We start from the raw sequence: 25,280 nt of genomic DNA on the forward strand, positions 1-25,280 counted from the left end.
TTTGATTGACGGTAGCATTATAAGATGATCTCTCACTAAAAATTTCAAGGTACAAGTGTTCTCCCTGAGTATGCACCGTTGCCAAAGTTCGTCGTGCCGAGACACCACGTGATGATCGGGTGTGATAAGCTCAACGTTCATCTACAACGGGTGTAAGACAGTTTTACACACGCAGAATACTCGGGTTAAACTTGACGAGCCTAGCATATGCAGATATGGCCTTGGAACACTAGAGACCGAAAGGTCGAGCGTGAATCATATAGTAGATATGATCAACATAGTGATGTTCATCATTGAAAACTACTCCATCTCACGTGATGATCGGACATGGTTTAGTTGATTTGGATCACGTGATCATTTAGATGACTAGAGGGATGCCTATCTAAGTGGGAGTTCTTAAGTAATATGATTAGTTGAACTTTAAATTTATCATGAACTTAGTCCTGAAAGTATTTGCATATCTATGTTGTAGATCAATTGCTCGCGTATAGCTTCCCCGTTTCATTTTTTATATGTTCCTAGAGAAAAACTAAGTTGAAATATGTTAGTAGCAATGATGCAGATTGGATCCATGATCTGGGGATTATCCTCATTGCTGCACAGAAGAATTATGTTCTTGATGCACCGCTAGGTGACAGACCGATTGCAGGAGTAGATGCAGACGTTACGAACGTTTGGCAAGCTCGATATGATGACTATTTGATAGTTTAGTGCACCATGCTTTACGACTTAGAATCGGGGATTCAAAGACGTTTTGAACGCCACGGAACATATAAGATGTTCTAAGAATTGAAATTGGTATTTCATACTCATGCCTGTGTCGAGAGGTATGAGACGTATGACAAGCACTTTGCCTACAAGATGGAGGAGAATAGCTCAGCTAGTGAGCATGTGCTCAGAATGTCTGAGTACTACAATCACTTGAATCAAGTGGGAGTTACTCTTCCAGCTAAGATAGTGATTGACAGAGTTCTCTAGTCACTATCACCAAGTTACTAGAACTTCGTGATGAACTATAATATGCAAGGGATAACAAAAACGATTCCCAAGCTCTTCGTGATGCTGAAATCGACGAAGGTAGAAATCTAGAAAAGCATCAAGTGTTGATGGTTGACAAGACCACTAGTTTCAAGAAAAGGGCAAAGGGAAGAAGAACTTCAAGAAGAACGGCAATCAAGTTGCTGCTCAAGTGAAGAAGCCCAAGTCTAGACCTAAGCCTGAGACTAAGTGCTTCTACTGCAAAGGGACTGGTCACTGGAAGCAGAACTACCCCAAGTATTTGGCGGATAAGAAGGATGGCAAAATGAACAAAGGTATATTTGATATACATGTTATTGATGTGTACTTTACTAGTTTTTATAGCAACCCCTAAGTATTTGATACTAGTTCAGTTGCTAAAGATTAGTAACTCAAAACAGGAATTGCATAATGAACACAGACTAGTTAAGGGTGAAGTTACGATGTGTGTTGGAAATGGTTCCAAGAATGATATGATCATCATCGCACACTCCCTATACTTTTGGGATTGGTGTTGAACATAAATAAATGTTATTTGGTGTTTGCGTTAAGCATGAATATGATTTGATCATGTTTATTGCAATATGGTTATTCATTTAAAGTCCAAGAATAATTGTTGTTCTGTTTACATGAATAAAACCTTCAATGGTCATACACCCAAGGTGAATGGTTTATTGAATCTCGATCGTAGTGATACACATATGCATAATATTGAAGCCAAAAGATGCAAAGTTAATAATGATAGTGCAACTTATTTGTGGCACTGCCGTTTAGGTCATATTGGTGTAAAGCGCATGAAGAAAATCCATGCTGACGGGCTTTTGGAATCACTTGATTATGAATCAGTTGATGCTTGCGAACCATGCCTCATAGGCAAGATAACTAAGACTCTGTTCTCCGGAACAATGGAGCAAGCAGCTGACTTATTGGAAATAATACATACTGATGTATGCAATCCGATAAGTGTTGAGGCTCGTGGCGGGTATCATTATTTTCTGACCTTCATAGATGATTTAAGAAGATATGGGCATATTCACTTGATGAAACATAAGTCTAAAACATTTGAAAAGTTTAAAGAATTTCAGAGTGAAGTGGAAAATCATCGTGACAAGAAAATAAAGTTTCTATGATCTGATCGCGGAGACGAATATTTGAGTTACGAGTTTGGTCTTCAATTAAAAACAATGTGGAATAGTTTCACAAAATTCGTGCCACCTGGAACACCACAACGTAATGGTGTGTCCGAACGTCATAACCATACTTTATTAGATATGGTGCGATCTACGATGTCTCTTACTGATTTATCACTATCATGTTGGGGTTATGCATTAGAGACAGCTGCATTCACGTTAAATAGGGCACCATCTAAATCCGTTGAGACGACACCATATGAACTGTGGTTTGGCTAGAAACCTAAGCGGTTGTCTCTTAAAGTTTGGGGTTGCGATGCTTATGTGAAAAAGTTTCAACCTGATAAGCTCGAACCCAAATCGGAGAAATGTGTCTTCATAGAATGTCCAAAGGAAACTGCTGGGTACACCTTCTATCACAGATCCAAAGGCAAGATCTTTGTTGCTAAAAGTGGATCCTTTCTAGAGAAGGAGTTTCTCTCGAAAGAAGTGAGTGGGAGGAATGTAGAACTTGATGAGGTAATTGTACCTTCTCCCGAATTGGAAAGTAGTTCATCACATAAATAAGTTCCAGTGATCTCTACACCAATTAGTAAGAAAGCTAATGATGATGATCATGAAACTTCAGATCAAGTTACTACCGAACCTCGTAGGACAACCAGAGTATGGTCCGCACCAGAGTGGTGTGGTAATCCTTTCTAGAAGTCATGTTACTAGACCATGACGAACCTACGAACTATGAGGAAGCGATGATGAGCCCAGATTCCGTGAAATGGCTTGAGGCCATGAAATCTGAGATGGGATCCATGTATGAAAACAAAGTATGGACTTTGATTGACTTGCCCGATGATCGGTGAGTCATTAAGAATAAATGGATTTTCAAGAGGAAGACGGACACTGATAGTAGTGTTACTATCTACAAAGCTCGAGTTGTCGCAAAAGGTTTTTGACAAGTTCAAGATGTTGACTACGATGAGATTTTCTCACTCGTAGCGATGCTTAAGTCTGTCCGAATAATGTTAGCATTTTCCACATTTTATGAAATCTGGCAAATGGATGTCAAAACTGCATTTCTTAATGGACTTCTTAAAGAAGAGTTGTATATGATGCAACAAGAAGGTTTTGCCGATCCTTAAGGTGCTAACAAAGTGAGCAAGCTCCAACGATCCATCTATGGACTGGTGCAAGCATCTCGGAGTTGGAATATATGCTTTGATAAAGTGATCAAAGCATATAGTTTTATACAGACTTGCGGTGAAGTCTGTATTTACAAGAAAGTGAGTGGGAGCACAATAGCATTTCTGATAAGTATATGTGAATGACATATTGTTGATCAGAAATAATGTAGAATTTTTCTGGAAAGCATAAAGGAGTATTTGAAAAGAGTTTTTCAAAGAAAGACCTCGATGAAGCTGCTTACACATTGAGCATCAAGATCTATAGAGATAGATCAAGACACTTGATAAGTTTTTTTAATGAGTACATACCTTGACAAGATTTTTAAGTAGTTCAAAATGGAACAGTCAAAGAAGGAGTTCTTGCCTATGTTGCAAGGTGTGAAGTTGAGTAAGACTCAAAGCCCGACCACGGCAGAAAATAGAGAGAGAATGAAAGTCATTCCCTATGCCACAGTCATAGGTTCTATAAAGTATGCTATGCTGTTTACCAGTTCTATTGTGTACCTTAGCATGATTCTGGCAAGGGAGTACAATAGTGATCTAGGAGTAGATCATTGGATATCGGTCAAAATTATCCTTAGAGGAATAAGGAAATATTTCTCGGTTATGGAGGTGATAAAAGAGTTCATCGTAAAGAGTTACGTCGATGCAAGCATTTTACATCGATCTAGATGACTCTAAGTCTTGATCTGGATACATATTGAAAGTGGGAGCAATTAGTTAGAGTAGCTCTTTGCAGAGCATTGTAGACATAGAAATTTGCTAAATACATACGGATCTGAATGTTGTAGACCCGTAGACTAAACTTCTCTCACAAGCAAAACATGATCACTCTTTGGGTTTTAATCACATAGCGATGTGAACTAGATTATTGACTCTAGCAAACCCTTTGGGTGTTAGTCACATGGAGATGTGAACTAATCACATAAAGATGTGAACTATTGGTGTTAAATCACACGACGATGTGAACTAGATTATTGAATCTAGTGCAAGTGGGAGACTAAAGGAAATATGCCCTAGAGGCAATAATAAAGTTATTATTTATTTCCTTATTTCATGGTAAATGTTTATTATTCATGCTAAAATTGTATTAACCGGAAACATAATACATGTGTGAATACATAGACAAACAAAGTGTCACTAGTATGCCTCTACCTGACTACCTCGTTGATCAAAGATGGTTATGTTTCCTAACCATAGACATGAGTTGTCATTTGATAAACGGGATCACATCATTAGGAGAATGATGTGATTGACTTGACCCATTCCGTTAGCTTAGCACTTGATCGTTTTAGTTTACTGCTATTGCTTTCTTCATGACTTATACATGTTCCTATGACTATGAGATTATGCAACTCCTGAATACCTGAATAACACTTTGTGTGCTACCAAACGTCACAACGTAACTGGGTGATTATAAAGGTGCTCTACAGGTGTCTCCGATGGTACTTGTTGAGTTGGCATAGATCAAGATTAGGATTTGTCACTCCAATTGTTGGAGAGGTATCTCTGGGCCCTCTCGGTAATGCACATCACTATAAGCCTTGCAAGCAATGTAACTAATGAGTTAGTTGCGGGATGATGTATTACATAACGAGTAAAGAGACTTGCCGGTGACGAGATTGAACTAGGTATTGATATACCGACGATGGAATCTCGGGCAAGTAACATACCGATGACAAAGGGAACAACATATGTTGTTATGCGGTTTGACCGATAAAGATCTTCGTAGAATATGTGGGAGCCAATATAAGCATCCAGGTTCCGCTATTGGTTATTGACCGGAGACGTGTCTCGGTCATGTCTACATAGTTCTCGAACCCGTAGGGTCCGCACGCTTAACGTTCGGTAACGATCGGTATTATGAGTTTATGTGTTTTGATGTACCAAAGGTAGTTCGGAGTCTCAGATGACATCGGGGACATGACGAGGAGTCTCTAAATGGTCGAGACATAAAGATCGATATATTGGACGACTATATTCGGACATCGGAAAGGTTCCGAGTGATTCAGGTATTTTTCGGAGTACCGGAGAGTTACGGGAATTCGCCGGAGAGGTCAATGGGCCTTCATGGGCCCTAGTGGAAAGAGAGGGCAGCAATGAAGTGTGGGGTGCGCCCCCTAGAGGCCCAAACCGAATTGGTTTAGGGCTTTGGGGGCCGGCGCCCTCTTTCCTTCTCCCCCACTCCTCTTTCCTTCCCCTCCTAGTTGGACTAGGAAAGGGGGAACCTACTCCTAGTAGGAGTAGGATTCACCCCTTGGGGTGCATCCTATGAGGCCGCCAGCCCCCTCCCCTTGCTCCTTTATATACGGGGGCAGGGGGCACCCTAGGAGACACAAGTTGATCTGTTGATCTATTCCAGCCGTGTGCGGTGCCCCCTCCACCATATTCCACCTCGGTTATATTGTAGCGGTGCTTAGGCGAAGCCTTGCGTTGGTAGAAACATCATCACCGTCATCACGCCGTCGTGCTGACGGAACTCCCCCGTGAAGCTCTGCTGGATCGGAGTTCGTGGGACGTCATCGAGCTGAACGTGTGCTGAACTTGGAGGTGCCGTACGTTCGGTACTTGGATCGGTCGGATCGTGAAGACGTACGACTACATCAACCGTGTTGTGCTAACGCTTCCGGTTTCGATCTATGAGGGTACGTGGACACACTCTCCCCTCTTGTTGCTATGCATCACCATGATCCTGAGTGTGCGTAGGAATTTTTCTGAAATTACTACGTTCCCCAACAAAACCAACGCAGTGCTCAAGAGGTAGCAGTTAGCCACGGGATGATGCATTGTGGAACGAGTAAAGAGACTTGTCGGTGACCAGATTGAAATAGTTATGATGATACCGACGATCGAATCTCGGGCAAGTAACATACCTATGACAAAGGGAACAACGTATGTTGTTATGTGGTTTGACCGATAAAGATCTTCGTAGAATATGTAGGTGCCAATATGAGCATCCAGGTTCCGCTATTGGTTATTGACCGGAGATATGTCTCGGTCATGTCTACATAGTTCTCGAACCCGTAGGATCCGCATGCTTAACGTTCAATGATGATTTGTATTATGAGTTTCATGTTTTCATGAACCGAAGTTTGTTCAGAGTCTCGGATGAGATCACGGACATGACGAGGAGTCTCTAAATGGTCGAGACATAAATATTCATATATTGGAAGGCTACATTCGTACACTGGAATGGTTCGGGTCGTTTCGGATAAATTTCAAAGTACCGGGGGTTGCCGGACGCCCCCCCCCCCCCAGAAAGTTAATGGGCCATCATGGGCCTTAGTGGAGAAGAGAAAGGGCCGGCCAGAGGTGGTGCGCGCCCCCCTGCCCAGTCCGAATTGGACAAGGGGAGGGGGTGGCGCCCCCTCCTTCCTTCTCTTCCTTTCCTCCTTCCCTTTTTCTCCTACTTGGACTAGCAAAGGGGGGGCCGAATCCTACTTGGACCGGGAGTCCAAGTAGGACTCCCCCATGGCGTGCCCCCCTCTAGGGCTGGCCACCTCTCCTCCCCCTTTATATATGTGGGAGGGGGCACACCAAAGTTTCTCTTAGCCGTGTGTGGTGCCCCCTTCCATAGTTACACACCTCGGTCATATTGTCGTAGTGCTTAGGCGAAGCCCTACGCCGGTAAACTTCATCATCACCGTCACTAGCCGTCGTGCTGACGGAACTCTACCGTGGCCTTAACTGGATCAAGAGTTCGAGGGACGTCACCGAGCTAAAGTATGCTGACCGCGGAGGTGCCGTACATTCGGTGCTTGGATCGGTTGGATCGCGAAGACGTTCGACTACATCAACCGCGTTATTAAACGCTTCCGCTTTCGGTCTACGAAGGTACGTAGACACACTCTCCCCTCTCGTTGCTATGCATCTCCTAGATAGATCTTGCGTTGATCGTAGGTAAATTTTTTGAAATACTGCGTTCCCCAACAGTTGTGGACTGTTTACATTTTCTTCTTTAGTTTTCATTGTTTTTAATTTTTCTTATGATTTCTATGTTTTTTACGGATTTCGTCGGTTTTCTTTGGTTTTATTGAGTTTTTTGTTCCTTTTTCCCTTTTGCTTGTTTTCTTTAGGGTTTTCACCGTTTGTATTCTTTTTTTGGATTTTATACACATTTTCCCTTTTCAATTTCCCATGGTTTTCTTTGCCTTGGGGGGTTGTTCTTCGGTTTCCATCTTTGTTTTCTTTGGTTTTTATTTTCCTTGTTCTTTTTTTTACTTACCAACACATGACTATTTTTTCAAACACATTGTATATTTTTTGTACACAACAGGAACAATATTTTTAAGCACATTCAACATTTTAAAAATACACGGTTACCATTTTCAAATAAATCTTACCCGTATACATCTATATTTAGATTTTTCATACACATTATGGAATGTTTTCATACACAATAGATCGTTGATGGCGCGCGTTGCCGCGCCCGTCTATTTTGACAATATAACAATAGATAATGTTACTTTTAGTGCTCCAACATGACAAAAAAATGGCATGAGTTCTCACGCGGCACATGTTGACATGAACATTTTCAAATAAATCTTACCCGTATACATCTATATTTAGATTTTTCATACACATTATGGAATGTTTTCATACACACTAGATCGTTGATGGCGCGCGTTGCCGCGCCCGTCTATTTTGACAATATAACAATAGATAATGTTACCTTTAGTGCTCCAACATGACAAAAAAATGGCATGAGTTCTCACGCGGCACATGTTGACATGAACATGATGCAAAAAGAGATATGTTCACATAAGTGGCCTATATAGTACAGAGCCACAAACACGAAAACAAAGTAGAGTTATGTGAGAGATAATAACATCAAGCTTGTGCAACCAAAAGGAAAGCAAAGAACAGAAGCTCATGTTCTTGCATTTCCACATGATTTGCATTTTTTGGCATACACTAATAAGGCAACACAAGGAAATGTTAATGTAGTCAACATCCACCTGTTCGCCAACATAAAGATTAGACATATACATCAAGCAGATTTAACATCTTTCATAGACATCACATCGACATACATGAATTTTGTAACCACCAATAGCAATTATTCCATGACTTATGCTTGTGCGTTTGAAAAATGCCTTCCTAGCTTGGATCTTTTGTTCCTTCCATGAGTAATTGGTTCAACTGATGAAAGTATGCATCCAGTCTACATTAAGAGAGTAAAATTATATAGCATCAAGCAATCTCATCTGAAAAGACATGCATATTTACTAATCACTATTATATTAGATCTTTCAAAAACAAACATAGATGATCGTAGCTCATATGACTTCTATTGAAATAAAAAGAACTATTATGCCCCTACCCTTACTGGTAATCCTACACATGGCTGAAATAGTTTCTAGGCATAAGAGAGTCAGACCAAAGAGAGTTGTTTCATTTGACAATTACATGACCAGTAAAGCGAAGAGCAACAAGTAGTTCACTTGTAAATGTGCTCTCGGTATTTCTCACAAAGGCATAATATTTTCTTATGAGTGGGCTCATTATGTGCTAGTGGGACAACATGTTAGTCATGAACTTGGGCTCACCCATGAAACAATCTGAAGACATTTGCATGGTTCAATTCATCGATGGACAATACAAAGTGATAAAACCAGAACATTCCATGTAAGAATGGCTTGCATATGGCTTAAAGTAACTGTTGTTTGTTTTTTGCAGGGAGGCTTAAAGTAACTATGTATCATCGGTGAAGCCAGCCTCAAGTATCTGTGGGGTCATAGCTAATTTTTCGAAAAAAAATCTTCACAATGAATAGTAAGTATACAGTGTTTTAGGCTGTTTTATGCAAAAGGCTGTGGGTCAGATGACCCCACAGCCAACACGTAGAATCACCTCAGCTATGTACACAATATATATATATATATATATATATATATATATATATATATATATATATATATATATATCAATGGTTAGCTTAGTTTACACAAACTTTCCAGGATGCAACAGCCGAGTCACAAAAAATGTGATATAAGAAGATTGAGAATGATAAGACACATCACACATACGATTCGTCAAAAGGGAAAGCAACCATGAGAGCAATTAGAAAAGTCAGAGGCTCTTGCCATCTTGGAGAAGTCATAAGTTAACAAAGCATGCAGACTGGAAAAAAAGAAGAAAGCATTTTGTAATGATAGATTAACATAAATTCACCGACGATCAGTTAGGGAAATATCTGATGAATTAATCTAGCAGCAGGGAATCATTCTGTGAGGTTTGTAAGTTGAATCCACCTTAAGATGTATAAATAAACCTTGTTAGTTAAGCAATTAAGCCCTCCTGCTTTGCAGCTTATAAGTGGCATCGTTTATGCCAAAGCTTCATCTATGCTTGAATTATAATTTTCTAAAATCACATGAGCAACCAGTTTCGATATCGCAAGAGGGAGAGCATGGCACACTTACCTCTGTGAGATTTTGAGTGTTCCCACCTTACAAATTTCTTCATTGCTTTACTTTTGCAAGGTGAGCAAAACGTCCCATCGACCCGTAGAAGGCATCCAAGAACTATCTGAGCCAAATATAATGCTACATAACAAACTTGACTCTTTCTTAAAGTACAAAATTAATATTGAGTTTCTAACTAACATCATTCCCAAAGAGGATATTCCAGTTTTTGCCCAAGTTAGAGCCAAGACAAGAATGAATCTCACCGTGGACGACTTAAAAGAGGCACATAATCATCCTCGTTGTGCATGGAAACTTCAAATATGATTTGCACACAACAGCCGAAAAAGATATTTGTTTCTATAATAATTTCAAGAGATGAAGAGTGACTGAAATGAGTAATGAATACATAGAATAAAAAGAAAAATACATAGGTAGATAGCTAACCGGGTTAGACAACTCATTCTTGTTTTTTCTCTGGATGTGATTTCTCCTCGGAATAAATTGCAGACACTAATGCATCCATTCCTGTGATATAAATGAAATGTGTTTCAGTCTTTCTCTACTAAGCTAAACCAAAAGCTCTGTTCTTTTCTTTCTGCTCCATTTTGAAAAGACCTTCACATACATACAAATACAATTTACAGAATTGCATATACTAAGAATCTCACACAATTCAACATTTTTACATTTTCAGAATGTATCTGCAGTCAATGTTGACGCCTCTGAAGCCATGACACCAAGCTCCAGCCTAGTCATATTGCAGGAGAGAAGCGAGCTGTACCTGTAGGGAAAACACAACCGGCGTGGAGGTAGTGTGAAAGGGCAGCGGCTGTGTTGGACAATAGCACACATGGGGGCCATGATTCTTGCAGCGTTCCCGCTGGACGTGATGGATAATCGTGTTGGTCAACACAACTTTCCTTGACTTGAATATATTATCACACTCCACTACGCAGCTCTGGCATTTTTTCTCCCATGCACCTTGTTGAAGTAATTGGACACGGATACCCCGAAGACGGCAAGACGACATTTCAAGACATCAGGGCTGGCAAAGCCCCTCAGTCCGACTGCCCGGCCGCTTCCGCCGGCTCCCCAGCCGGTTGCCGACTGCGCCTACCAGCCGGCTGCCGACTGCGCCAACCAGCCGGCTGCCGACTGCAGCCCGACCCAACACCGACAAGACCCCGACGGGACGGCCATACCGCAGACGAGACAGCTATACCGCGACGCCATCATCTACAGTGTACCTGTCCCCTTGGCACTATTCTATAAAGTGCCCAGGGGACAAGCATGACATGCACCACACCTCTCATGGGCATGGTGCCCCATGCCCACTTACCCCCCACGCCACTCACCTAGTTTAGGAAACAAGCTAGCCATGCCCATATATATATACCACCCATCCATCCATCCACCAGAGGGAGACACACGCATGCATCCATGCTCATTCACAGTGCAGCTCTCTCATGCCCACTAGCTAGCTAACTCATACACACATATGAGGCATATGCAAAGTCAGATACCCATGGTACTGATCTCAGATACAGCTCCAGGAGCACTTTGTACTAGATATATCAGATACACTCAGACATGCAGCAGTAGGAGTATTATCTCTCCGGAGAGCTCCGAAGCTGGGTAAATCACCGCGTGCTACTCGCATACCCGCTCCCGGTCCTATCAGCAGCAGTCTTACCCACACACTAAGCCCTTGTGGCATCTGTCGACTCGCAAGCCCCCCGTGAGAAATACCACAACAGTTGGCGCCCATCGTGGGGCGGTACTACTACTATGCTACCACGCTGCTGCTGGTTTCACTGTCCGGGCGGGACCCTTTTTTCTTCGCCGCCTCCGCCGCGGCGTCGCGCCGTCTCTCCGGTAGCGCTCGGGGGCTCGACATTGACCCGCCCCCGGAGCGGCCGCGAGGGGTGGCGCATCCTCGCCGTCGGCCTCTTCGTCTTCATCATCGCGGCGTCGCGCCGCCTCTCCGATAGCGGTCGGGGGCTCGACATCGACATGCCCCCGGAACGGCCGTGAGGGGCGGCGTGCCCTCGCCATCAGCCTTGCCTTCTGCACCACCACCGCAACGCCGACCGTCCGTCCGCGCGCGTGCCGCGCGCGGGGCCTCGTTTCGGTCGGCCGTGGCCACCCACGCGCCGCTCGCGTCTGCTTCCCTCCGCGTTGCGCCTTGCTCCTGCCAAAACAAGCGCTCGCCCCTCCATATGCTACCTAGACAAGCTAGCTAGATGCAAGTCAGTCAATGGTCAAACCATCCATACACTACCCATTCGTTGGCCGGATGCAAGCCAGATACTACCAGGATACTTCCCAGGCAATGACGTGGTTTATCTCTAGCACCCACGCTGCGCTACTCCTCCTAGCCGCTCTCCAGCTACCTACGCATCCGGCCTCTGGCCGTCGTCATTGACCTGCTGGACCAGCGGCTCTGAGACTGAGAGCCTCACGCGACTGTGCCGGCTGGCCGCTCCGGCCGGCCTTCACGCCTCCATGGTCGGCTCCTCCGTGCGCGCCGGATCAGCGCGGCCCCCCTGCTCCACCCGCTGCGCTGGCCAGCTCCACCAGCACGCTGGCGCCCGGCCTCGGCTCCGCCTCCCCGGGCCCGGCCGCGTCCGGCTCCGCGCCGGTTCCTCTTCGCCGTTCCCGCCTGCGGTGCCGGCCCAGACTTCTGCGCCACCTCCCGCCGCGCCCGCCGGCTTTGCCTAGGCCGGCTCCGGCTCCGCCCACTTACCAACTCGGCGCCGCCGGGCCCCCGCCTCGCCCACCCGGCCTCCCGCGAGACGGCTGGCTGGCTCGCTCGCCGGGTCCGGCCTCCTCCCACGCCGCCCGTGGTTCCGGCCTCCCCCGAGCGCCTCCCACGACCAGCTCCGCCTCGCACCGCCGGCTCCGCCCCGCGACCGGCCTCCTCCCGCTGGCTTCCGCGCCACTCCTCCCTCCGCCGTCCAAGCGACCCGACCACGGCCCCGCGTCCTCGCGCCCGCCGGGTCGTGCCCATCGGACCGCGCCCGATGTCTCCCGTCCGCATCGCCACCGCCAACCGCGCGCCTGCCGGCTCCCCCGCGACCCGGCCTCCCGGCTTCGTCCTTGCCAGGTCCGCCCGCAACCCGGCTGGCCGGCTTGCCGCCCTCGCGCCGCCTCGCCCACCCGGTCATCTCGCCGGGTCCGTCCCCGTCCGCTCCGACTCCCCAGGCTGGCTCCCGCGCCCGCCGGCTGCTCCACTTCCGCACCCGGCCACCGGGTCGACGCGTCCGTCTTGCCCCACGGCCGGACCGGTCGCACGCCGCGTCGCCGTCGTCGCGTCTCGCACCGGCTCTGCCTCGCCCGGCTAGCTCCGCCTTGCCGAGTCACCTCCCACGCCCGCGGCCGGGTGGTCAGCACCCCGCCGCACGTCCGCTGCGCGCGGGCCACCACGCCGCCTGCCGCGCGCCCTGGCGTTCGCTCGCGCCCGCAGGCCGGCTCCCCAGTCGGGTCCGCCTTCCCGCGCCGTCCGCCTGCCCTGCAGTCGTCCGCCAGATTGCTTCCGCAGTCGGCCCGGTCGCCTCGCCCCCGCGCGGGCTCCCTGCTCCCGTGCGCGGCCCGTCGCCAGGCCGTGCCGTGCCGGCCAGCTCCCTCCACAGCCGGCTCCCACGAGCACGCGCATGCTGGCCGTTTCCCCTCCCCGCCTGATGGCTGCGCCAAGCGCGCCGTCCAGCCGCCTTCAGATAAGAAAATTGAGAAAAAGGGGCCGGGTGCCCATCCGGTTGTGTAGAAAAAGATAAGTCAAGAGCCGACTGGCAAAAAAAAACGTTCGTCTATCCGTCCGCCTGCTTCGCCACTCGGACGGCTAGACATGACCCGGCCTGCCTGCCAGCTTCAACATCTGGCTGGAAAGAGCGCCGGCTCGGCTGCATCCCGCTCGCCCCCTGCCGGTCAAGCCCGACCGGCCGGGACCTCCTCGAGCGCCTGAATCTCGGGGGCTACACCCAGCGGGTGCGCTGACGCCTCCCGCGAAGATGAAGACAAAGTAGTTGCCGGGAGATCTGGCCCGACTACTCAGCAGTCGGCCCAGATCTCGGGGGCTACACCCAGCGGGTGCGCTGACGCGCCCCCGCGAGAAAGAAGACAAGATAGTTGCCGGAAGATCCGGCCCGACTGCTCAGCAGTTGGCCCGAATCTCGGGGGCTACACCCAGTGGGTGCGCTGACGCGCCCCCGCGAGAGAGAAGACAAAGTAGTCGCCGGAAGATCCGGCCCGACTGCTCAGCAGTCGGCCCGAATGTCGGGGCTACACCCAGTGGGTGCGCTGGCGCGCCCCCACGGAAGATTGCAGACAAGAGAAGAATTTTGTCCGGCTCCGAACAGCCGGCAGAAGAGAAAAAGAAGAATAAAGGGCGTTGCAAGACGCCTCGCCGCCTGGCCGGTCGAGCCTGACAGGCCGGAACCCCCCTTCGAGCACCCGGGGGCTCGAAGGCTACACCCAGCGGGTGCGCCGACGCGCTCCGCGTGCGCCGAGTCGCGCCAGCTGTCTTCGACGACCGCGACTACACGAAAAATGTGAGCTCCTCACCCGCATATTTTTTGCACCACACAAGCATGGATAACTACGAGCGATGCTCGGGGGCTGTCTCCGCATTTTATTACAGTAGCATCACTGTTCGCCCCGGCGCCAGCCAGAGTTGGCCCGGGGGCTGGCCGCTTGGCTTGAGACGTTAGTTCCCGCAGACGGCTTAGTACCGTGTGCGGTACCAAAGGCCCACTCTTAGTCACAGACCGCAGAGCGGCTGTCCGACTAGCAAGGGTGAACGCTGGAGGCCACCCACGAGAAAAACGTTCGGGAAGAAAAACGGTTTGGGCGACCCGGTCGTTTCTTTTATGAGTATCTACTCGGTTGAATCTGCTCCTAGACTCTGAGTACTGTACACTCCACTTTGCGGCCCACTCTCAGCCACAGACCGCAGAGCGGCTGTCCGGCAAGCAAGAGAACAAGCCAAAGAGTGGAGGGAACACGAAAAAGATTGAAGGGGGCTCGGACGAAACCGAGTCGGCACCCTTCGCATAAAACTTGCACTACTAAAAGAAAGCATATGATATATTTGCGTGGACTAACCTTGTCCTTTTTTAATGATCATTTTCATGAACATTTGCCAAAAAACCTCCGCCCAACTTTGCCAAGTTGCCCGGAGGCTTGGGGGCTACTGTCGGAGTAATTGGACACGGATACCCCAAAGACGGCAAGACGACATTTCAAGACATCGGGGCTGGCAAAGCCCCTCAGTCCGACTGCCCGGCCGCTTCCGCCGGCTCCCCATCCGGTTGCCGACTGCGCCTACCAGCCGGCTGCCGACTGTGCCAACCAGCCGGCTGCCGACTGCAGCCCGACCCGACACCGACAAGACCCCGACGGGACGGCCATACCGCAGACGAGACAGCTGTACCGCGACGCCATCATCTACAGTGTACCTGTCCCCTTGGCACTATTCTATAAAGTGCCCAGGGGACAAGCATGACATGCACCACACCTCTCATGGGCATGGTGCCCCATGCCCACTTGCCCCCCACGCCACTCACCTAGCTTAGGAAACAAGCTAGCCATGCCCATATATATATACCACCCATCCATCCATCAACCAGAGGGAGACACACGCATGCATCCATGCTCATTCACGGTGGAGCTCTCTCATGCCCACTAGCTAGCTAACTCATACACACATATGAGGCATATGCAAAGTCAGATACCCATGGTACTGATCTCAGATACAGCTCCAAGAGCACTTTGTACTAGATATATCAGATACACTCAGACATGCAGCAGTAGGAGTATTATCTCTCCGGAGAGCTCCGAAGCTGGGTAAATCACCGCGTGCTACTCGCATACGCGCTCCCGGTCCTATCAGCAACAGTCTTACCCACACACTAAGCCCTTGTAGCATCTGTCGACTCGCAAGCCCCCCGTGAGAAATACCACGACACACCTCCTTCCACATACGAATCTGCGAGTCGAAATCAACAACAGCATGTATTACTACAAACATACTACATTGTACCAGCAAGTAGTCAAATATAAATTACTGTTTAAAACAGGAAGTCCCACATTCAGGATATAAATTATTTATCAAGCCTGCAGAAAAGGGTTTTCCTCGCACAAGGTCATGTCCTTTATTTCTTCTCCGGCTGCAAATCTAACACCACAAACTATGGAATAAGATTCGGCAACTAATGTTCCCCAAACAGTCCTCATCCCCAAATCATATCCCGATCTGCTGGATACAATTTTTTCTCACCAGAACCGATCAAGACCTGGGCTTAACACCCACATATGCGTAGCTGCGTCCTCGGGATGCGCCCGATCGCCCCCGAGAACAGTAGCCCAAACCAGCCGCCTACACAGAACAAACGCACAAATTTGCGCCACGGAAAGGGGAGATCGGCGGACACCGCGGGCGGGGGTGGGGGGTAGGGGTACCTTGAGGTGTCCGGCGGACTGGTGGCATAGGGAATCCGGGTCACGATGGGAACGCAGGATCTCGCCGGCTTCAGCGCCGCGACGGCGGCGGTACACCACCAGTTCGGCCGTCGGTAGAGAAAACGAGAGGTCGGGGAGGAGGTCTCCTGAGGGAGGGGAGCGCTCAGGGGAGGAGGTCTGCTGAGGTAGAGCAGAAAGAAAATATGCCCGTCGGGATTAACCAGATGAGCAACGGACCTGGGGCGGTGCACACATCGTGGGAGAGAGATGAGAGGTCGGGGAGAGGGGACATCTTTCTTCTCTGCATCGAGCCCCTCGAGCGAGTGGCTTAGCGGCCTGTACCTAAATGGGCTTGCAGACCGTACAAAGCCCAATCAATCACAGGCCTTCAAAAAAGTTTCCAGAATAGCGGCCTGTTAGGACAGTCAGCCCACTTCGCGGTAAACTACTGCTTAGACATAGATCTGACGGCCAGAAACTAATTAAACGCGAAATCTAACGGCCAAAAATGTTGATGGCCTGAGAGGGCTCGCTTAGTGTTCAGTTTTAATGTATCAAAATTTATAAATCTTAACCATTACTATTTTATGCATATTTTTATACACATTATACATTTTCTGTATACATCAAAAACATATTTTGTATATACGTTTATCATTTTCTAGATACATGATTTACTTGTTTTCAATTACATGCTATTGAATATTCTTTGTGCATTCATATTAACACCTGTCAAATACAGGTTGAAACATCTGAATGATAGAAAAAAAATTTAACTAGGAGAACATCTTTTTTGTTTGTATAATCATTTTTTTAAAATGCCTGACATATTTTTTTTGAAATTCCGTGAACATTTTTTGAAACACGTCACATTTTTAATATATAATTTTTGGAAGGCTGTAAACATTTTTTTAAAGATTTTGGTGATTGGTTTTAACACTGCATAAACATGTTAAATATAAATTTATATTTGCTCACCTCGGAAGAGAAAAAAGGTATAAAAGTAAAAAGGAAAATCAAAATAAAAACCAGGTCGAAAGAAACTGAACGAAGCAGCGAAATTTCTTGGCCGGCCCATTTACCACAGCGCTGTAGGCGAGCTGGAGTTACAAAAGGAACGGTCGAAAGAAAGAGAATCGTGGTGAAGATTGAGTGTTTTTTTTTTGCGGGGGGTGGTGAAGATTGAGTTTGTGTGATTTGATTCCCTGAGGACCTGGTTGAAATTTCCTTGTTTTATGGAATGTTTGGTATCCTATATACTTAAGAAGTTCACCTCCACTATTTAATTTATCTTGACATGCAGCCTATCCACGTCAGCAGCCTTACCACATCAGCAACTCTATTTTTTTCTAGCTAATGATATGTTTTGCATTTAGTTACACAAGTGGGATTTAATTTGTATTAGTACGCAACCAGCCTTGGTCACAGAAGCGACTTGCTGTTTCCTCTTCGTAACAGAACCCCACTGGAACAGAACAGCCCACATCCATCCTATCCCACCTCCATGCAAATCTCATCCTCTCCCACAACCAGCATTATTTTCCCTTTATCTTCTCCTCTACGGCTCCACTCAGGAAACAAATCACCATCTTCATCTCCGCATCAGCCGTTGCACAACTACAGGAAGATCCTCACCTTCAGAAGTGCCGGGGGTGCTGATGGCGTCGTACCGCTGCTGGACAAGCCTTCGTTGGTCGTCGCCGGCAGAGCCGCACGCTGCTGCCGATTCAGTCCACGTAATCACCGCCCTTAAATTGATTCTTGCTGCAGATGAATCGAGCCCCGCGCCCCGATGTCCAACAAAGCTCCCGATGTGTAACATGCGCCACCATCGGCTTCCTCCTCCAACATCACCTGCACCAAAGGTGCGTGGATCTCCTTCCTCTTATATGTCCTCAGATCTGAGCAATTATTTTGATTTATAGCTTTGTTTGGATGCTCTGATTTGGGTGTTGTAGGAAGCCTTTTTCAGAAGAACATCCCTGCTCCGTCTCCAGGCACCTTCTCTATGGCCGCAAGTTCCGCAAGTTTCTCTCACCTACGATTCCTCTCTAACTGAAGCACGATCCGCAAGAATGTGTCAACATCCGATGGATCATGATGATCTCTCTGATCCGGTTGGTTTTGATCGGAAACGATAGATGGTGAGCAATTTCTCTTTGTTCGTTTTCTTTATTTTTCTGAAGGAATAAATACATGAAATTTACCATTTAACACGTGCAACTACAATTCTCTCTCTCTCTCTCACACACACACACACATGTTAGTTCAGTGTGATTTATTTTTATTTTTATTACTTTCCTTTGATAGTTCTATAGAATAAGAGCATATGGCATAGTGCAATTAATTTTCAGGTATTTTGTTGTCCGGTCATATTATTCCAGTGTGAATGGCTTGAGATCAGTCCAATACCCGAGTGACACCGTCGTGTGACTGACATTGTCGTTCTTCTACTGCCAGGTTCAAAACTAAGGTTTTGTTTGTTAGCTGCTAGGAATTTCGGAGGTTCCATTAACAAATCACGTGTATTGCATCCAAAAGGAGGCAAGGAGCTCTATAATTACAGTTAGTGTTTTCTTTCTCCTTTCAAATTGATCATACAAGATTACTCCTCTAGGACATAACAAGTACAAAATGCATTTAGCATTTCTCAATGGCTACTCTTATGGAGTATTGACAATTTTCTATAGTAATATAATTATTGACCTTATGGAGTTTAATTAGTTCCATGCAAGAATTTCTAGGGTTGCTTAATTTGTTTCATTCAATATAGTTGCTTGATGATGAACCTATTTCGTGGAAAGAAGTTCAATGTGCATCAAGGTTAGCCTCGAGATCTAGATTTTCTCAAGAATAAGTTTAGCATGTAATTCACAATTTCTAGAACATGATTGTTCATAAAAAAGCATAATATATTCCTACATGATTTTTTACTACAGTTCAATGCGACAAAATTCTATTTTACATAATATCCACTATATCTAGCTTGGTATGCTTCCATCCTCTATCTTATGGAATGGTCTATTTCCACTTTCCAGTTATCACGATGCTCCTACCGCCTTTGTGCTTTTGTTTATACTACTGTGAATAATTCTTATAGAATTTGAGTTTACATGCCAATCAATCAGTGTTTAAGTGTCGTGGGTTTCAAGAAAATTCTCCATAAACTAAACCAGAAGGATGAAAATAGATATTTGTAATTTTATTAAATAATGATATGCATATAATATTTGTCATGTGGGAAATTGAGTTTTAAATTAACTATTTGCATCTAATCAAGGTGGCACAACCACCGAAATGTTTACTCCAGGTACATGTCCCTATCACTCACACTTCTGCATAAGAAATTGGTATTTTTTTCATAAAATTTGCTAGAGAGATTATTATTGCTACTGCATTGCTGTATCTTTTTTTCATTTATGCGATTCACCCATGCTAAATAAATACGAATTTCGAATGTCACATGGTTTCATACTCCCAGTCATGTCCTTTTTTTAGGGAATCCCAGTCATGTCCTTAATGTGTCTTTTCTCTTACTAGATATTCACTTCAGATATGTAATAGTATAGCCCATACTCAAATAATGTATTTCCTGTTTTTTGAAGGTGTGTGTTTTATTCTATCAAATTTGTGATACATTATAATTTACAGGTTTCTAATGGTTTTGGTGTTTGTTCAACTGAATGCTCTACCTGACTACACCTCCCTCCGAGGGACAAGATGTACAAGTGTGATGATAAATAAGCAAAATAAGGGCGTTGAGATGTTTCTGGTTTGGAGATAGATGCTAGAATAGTAACCAATGTTCAGTTTTCAAGCACGCATGTGTAACTACAATCGAACAATTTTCTCTAAGGCTAAGCACTTAGATATGATCTCTTCAAACCTATTGCTTCACTTGAAAAATGTAAGAACATTAGTTTTCTGGTTGTTCTGGTATTGACAGACATCCAAGCCTAAAAGGTCTATCCTCACTGAGAGAATCAAGTATGACCCCTTTTGTATCCTTCTGTCTAATTGTACTCTGTTGCGTGGCACCCTATTAAATAAGATGTAAATGGAGCATATATGTTGTTACTCAGGAACCATTCTATTTTTCCACCTTTGGATAATAGACAACTAAGTTATATTATCTGAGAAGGTGCATTCTAATCAACCAAATATGGAGATGCTCTATAATATAAAACCTTTCCAGACTTTTCACATCATTCCATCCAAGGTTAAAAAGACATATATTTATATTTATTTCAATAGTTATTATTTCTCTCTCCATAAATCCTTCTCCTATCAATACTACAAATTTCCGCTGCAACGCGCGGGGTATTATCTAGTTATTGGAAGTCTTTTAGTACAGTGTAAATCTAAGGACTTATTAGAGAAAAGCTAAATAAACTATTTTTCGCAGAGGTAAACCACGAAAAAATGATACTATTTGATAAGTTTCAGGAAATAAGATCACATGCACTAGGTTCCCAAACTCCAAAAAAGATAAACTTATTTTTTTTCAAAACGGAGATAAACTTATTCCGTATGCTGTAATTTATGGGGCTCCACATGTAGTAATTTCTGTTTGGACTTGGCGCGGTTGTTCGCGTGGCTTCACACTATCGCACCCGAGACTCTAGGGATTTGGATGGATTGTTGCCAAACCCATGCCCAAGCGATCCAATCCGTTCACGGTTCGCCAACAGCGACGAAAATCGCCGGCAGAACAAAATCAGGTAGGTGGGGCAAATTGACGAGAGCATGCTGCCAAGCTCGGCACTTTGGCAGCAACCTCTCCTAGTAAATTGGCATCACGAACAGCACAGCGCATGCGTCTGATCCGGCGCACTCCCACGTAAGTGTACACGTTCGGAAAAAGTGTTTCTTGATGCATGGTTATTTGACTCTTCGGCCATCAACGTTAATCCGGGCACGGTTAAGGCGGCAACTGGAGGTTTTCCTTGCGATGCAGGTTGCAAAAGAAAAGAGAGCTACTAGTAGTTACTAGAAGAACGGCGGTGCATTGCTACATTAACTTTAAGAGTTCAATATTAATTATGTTAATAATACATTTAATATTCTCATACATATCAAGTGACACTGGCGACTTTTTTTGTCAATTTAGCAACAGGCTCAGTTGCAACGGGTTTTTTATACATATCAGACAACTCGCTACTACTTAAACTACAACTATGCCTACCAATATTTTTTTATCAATTTAGCTCAGCAATAGTGCCTGGCTTAATAGACTGCTTTGCATTCACCCCCTCAGAAGACAGAGAGAACCAACTCAACATGTCAGAAGATTAACAAAAATTTCATTTGTATGGCATGAACATATAGCAGGAGCACCAACACATAGATCAGCAGAGAGCAGAGCACAGCATGCACACACTCGGGCCATCTATATCATACACACACAACAACGCACACACGCATCACGCTGGCATACACATACAGAAAAGCAGGCACGCACGCATCATGCGCATTGGCCGGTGCGACGCACGCAGAGCAAGTACGTACGCACGGAGAGCAAGCTAGCAAGCACGCACGCGTCCAACCCCGCCGCTGCATGCGCTGGTAGAAGGTGAGGCAGCAAGGGAGACTGCACATTGAAGCTGTCCATGCAAGGCTGGAGGTGCTGGGCCGGCGACGGCGGTGTCGGGACGGCGCTTGATTCGTTCCCGGTGGCGTGGAGCTTGGGGCGGCAACGCGGCGATAGCTAGTGCTCGGGGATGGGGGTTTGGGGCGGGGGCAGTCGACCCGATGGCTGGCGAAGTTAACGGGCTCGGGCGGCTGGAAATTCGGCGGGTGGCGGCGGCACAGCGCGAGGATGGGACAGGCGGAAAACCTAGCGGGCGTTCAACTACCAATACCCACGCCTTTTTTTAGGGGAATTGCTTGTGAAAATAACGTGTGACGACGACTTAGCGAGCGGATCCCCTTAAAAAAGACATAGCGAGCAGATTCCCTTAAAACCGGTAGGAATGGATACGATTGATGACGTTGATAAATAGTGGTGAATGTTGGCCTAATTTACTATCATCATGCATGGAAACGAATCATCAAGAAAAAGAATACTTCCTATTACTACACTCATAGGAAGCTTCCTAATCTCTGCTACCAAACAGTTTCTGCCCAAATAAGGAAGGAAGGTTATGGACGTGATTCGGAAGGAAACAAATGTTATGAAGATTAATTAATTTAGATTTGATCTTTAGAGATTGATTGTGATTGATTCTTTTACATAAAGACATTACTAAATAATTTGCGTCCGTATGGAAAGTTGTGATCCGTTCAGTTTTTTTCATTGTGTGAGAGGGTGAAGTGAAAATAAACCGATGAAGTGGGGGAGGCGACGAAAAAAATCTACGACGGTTAACCTACGAAAAAAACCGGACGAAAGTGGTGGGACGAAAAAAAACCTGGAAGCGAGACTACCAAGTGGTGGCGATAGCTACTGCTCGGGGATGGGGGTTTGGGGCGGGGGCAGTCGACCCGGTGGCTGGCGAAGTTAACGGGCTCGGGCGGCTGGAAATTAGGCAGGTGGCGGCGGCACAGCGCGAGGATGGGACAGGCGGAAAACCTAGCGGGCGTTCAACTACCAATACCCACGCCTTTTTTTAGGGGAATTGCTTGTGAAAATAACGTGCGACGACGACTTAGCGAGCGGATCCCCTTAAAAAAGACATAGCGAGCAGATTTCCTTAAAACTGGTAGGAATGGATACGATTGATGACGTTGATAAATAGTGGTGAATGTTGGCCTAATTTACTATCATCATGCATGGAAACGAATCATCAAGAAAAAGAATACTTCCTATTACTGCACTCATAGGAAGCTTCCTAATCTCTGCTACCAAACAGTTTCTGCCCAAACAAGGAAGAAAAGTTATGGACGTGATTCGGAAGGAAACAAACGTTATGAAGATTAATTAATTTAGATTTGATCTTTAGAGATTGATTGTGATTGATTCTTTTACATAAAGACATTACTAAATAATTTGCGTCAGTATGGAAAGTTCTGATCCGTTCAGTTTTTTTCGTTGTGTGAGAGGGTGAAGTGAAAATAAACCGATGAAGTGGGGGAGGCGACGAAAAAAATCTACGACGGTTAACCTACGAAAAAAACCAGACGAAAGTGGTGGGACGAAAAAAAACCTGGAAGCGAGACTACCAAGTGGTGGCGATAGCTAGTGCTCGGGGATGGGGGTTTGGGGCGGGGGCAGTCGACCCGATGGCTGGCGAAGTTAACGGGCTCGGGCGGCTGGAAATTCGGCGGGTGGCGGCGGCACAGCGCGAGGATGGGACAGGCAGAAAACCTAGCAGGCGTTCAACTACCAATACCCACGCCTTTTTCTAGGGGAATTGCTTGTGAAAATAACGTGCGACGACGACTTAGCGAGCGGATCCCCTTAAAAAAGACATAGCGAGCAGATTCCCTTAAAACTGGTAGGAATGGATACGATTGATGACGTTGATAAATAGTGGTGAATGTTGGCCTAATTTATTATCATCATGCATGGAAACGAATCATCAAGAAAAAGAATATTTCCTATTACTACACTCATAGGAAGCTTCCTAATCTCTGCTACCAAACAGTTTCTGCCCAAATAAGAAAGGAAAGTTATGGACGTGATTCGGAAGGAAACAAACGTTACGAAGATTAATTAATTTGGATTTGATCTTTAGAGATTGATTGTGATTGATTCTTTTACATAAAGACATTACTAAATAATTTGCGTCAGTATGGAAAGTTCTGATCCGTTCAGTTTTTTTCGTTGTGTGAGAGGGTGAAGTGAAAATAAACCGATGAAGTGGGGGAGGCGACGAAAAAATCTACGACGGTTAACCTACGAAAAAACCCGGACGAAAGTGGTGGGACAAAAAAAACCTGGAAGCGAGACTACCAAGTGATGGCGATAGCTAGTGCTCGGGGATGGGGGTTTGGGGCGGGGGCAGTCGACCCGATGGCTGGCGAAGTTAACGGGCTCGGGCGGGTGGAAATTCGGCGGGTGGCGGCGGCACAGCGCGAGGATGGGACAGGCGGAAAACCTAGCGGGCGTTCAACTACCAATACCCACGCCTTTTTTAGGGGAATTGCTTGTGAAAATAACGTGCAACAATGACTTAGCGAGCGGATCCCCTTAAAAAAGACATAGCGAGCAGATTCCCTTAAAACTGGTAGGAATGGATATGATTGATGACGTTGATAAATAGTGGTGAATGTTGACCTAATTTATTATTATCATGCATGAAAACGAATCATTAAGAAAAAGAATACTTCCTATTACTACACTCATAGGAAGCTTCCTAATCTTTGCTACCAAATAGTTTCTGCCCAAACAAGAAAGGAAAGTTATGGACGTGATTCGGAAGGACACAAACGTTATGAAGATTAATTAATTTAGATTTGATCTTTAGAGATTGATTGTGATTGATTCTTTTACATAAAGACATTACTAAATAATTTGCGTCAGTATGGAAAGTTCTGATCCGTTCATTTTTTTCGTTGTGTGAGAGGGTGAAGTGAAAATAAATCGATGAAGTGGGGGAGGCGACAAAAAAAATCTATGACGGTTAACCTACGAAAAAAACCGGACGAAAGTGATGGGACGAAAAAAACCTGAAAGCAAGACTACCCATTGCTCCGTTAAGAGTAGAGACTAACAACTAGTATGCTGACAGGCATACGTGCACTGCACTAGACATCTACTCGTTGGACTTGGCCTGCATTTAGCCATGGAGGATACAATTAGCAAAATGAACTTGCTAATTATTGTGCTGCCACGGAAAGGGGGGTGCTGTCCAGGTTCAAGAAACTAGATGCCCTCGGTAGCGAGCGACTGCGGCTGGTTACCTACCGCTACGGCTACGTGTTGGTTGCCTGCACGTTGTAGTAGAGTATTATTAGTTTTCGTGACCGGTTCGATTGATCAGGTCAAGCTAGATATCGCACTAGTAAAAGAAAAGAAACTGAACAAGTAAGAGAGTAGCAAGGACAGACCAATTTTGATGCCAAGAAGATCCCTCCCTTCTGCGTGTCTAGTCGCTCTCGTGCATGCATATCCATCATATCACCCAAAACCCATCGGCCGCGGATAA

General features: G+C 45.8%; 1 long non-coding RNA gene across 4 annotated transcripts; it reads right to left on the reverse strand.

Moving 5' to 3' along the window:
- Positions 1 to 8,147: 8,147 nt before the first annotated feature.
- On the reverse strand, positions 8,148 to 16,493 carry LOC125552349 (uncharacterized). Of its 4 annotated transcripts, none has more exons than XR_015601397.1 (4): positions 16,192 to 16,493; positions 15,701 to 15,718; positions 10,180 to 10,716; positions 8,148 to 10,092 (listed from the first exon to the last, which is right to left on the reverse strand). It is a non-coding gene; the product is annotated as an uncharacterized LOC125552349 (long non-coding RNA). The 4 variants fall into 4 exon arrangements; XR_015601395.1 differs by having other exon boundaries at positions 8,148 to 8,489; positions 9,751 to 10,716; XR_015601396.1 differs by having other exon boundaries at positions 8,148 to 8,283; positions 8,359 to 10,716.
- Positions 16,494 to 25,280: the final 8,787 nt, after the last annotated feature.

This window comes from Triticum urartu, chromosome 4A (assembly GCF_056163025.1).
Source record: "Triticum urartu cultivar PI428250 chromosome 4A, HENAU_Tu73, whole genome shotgun sequence".
NCBI lineage: Eukaryota > Viridiplantae > Streptophyta > Magnoliopsida > Poales > Poaceae > Triticum > Triticum urartu.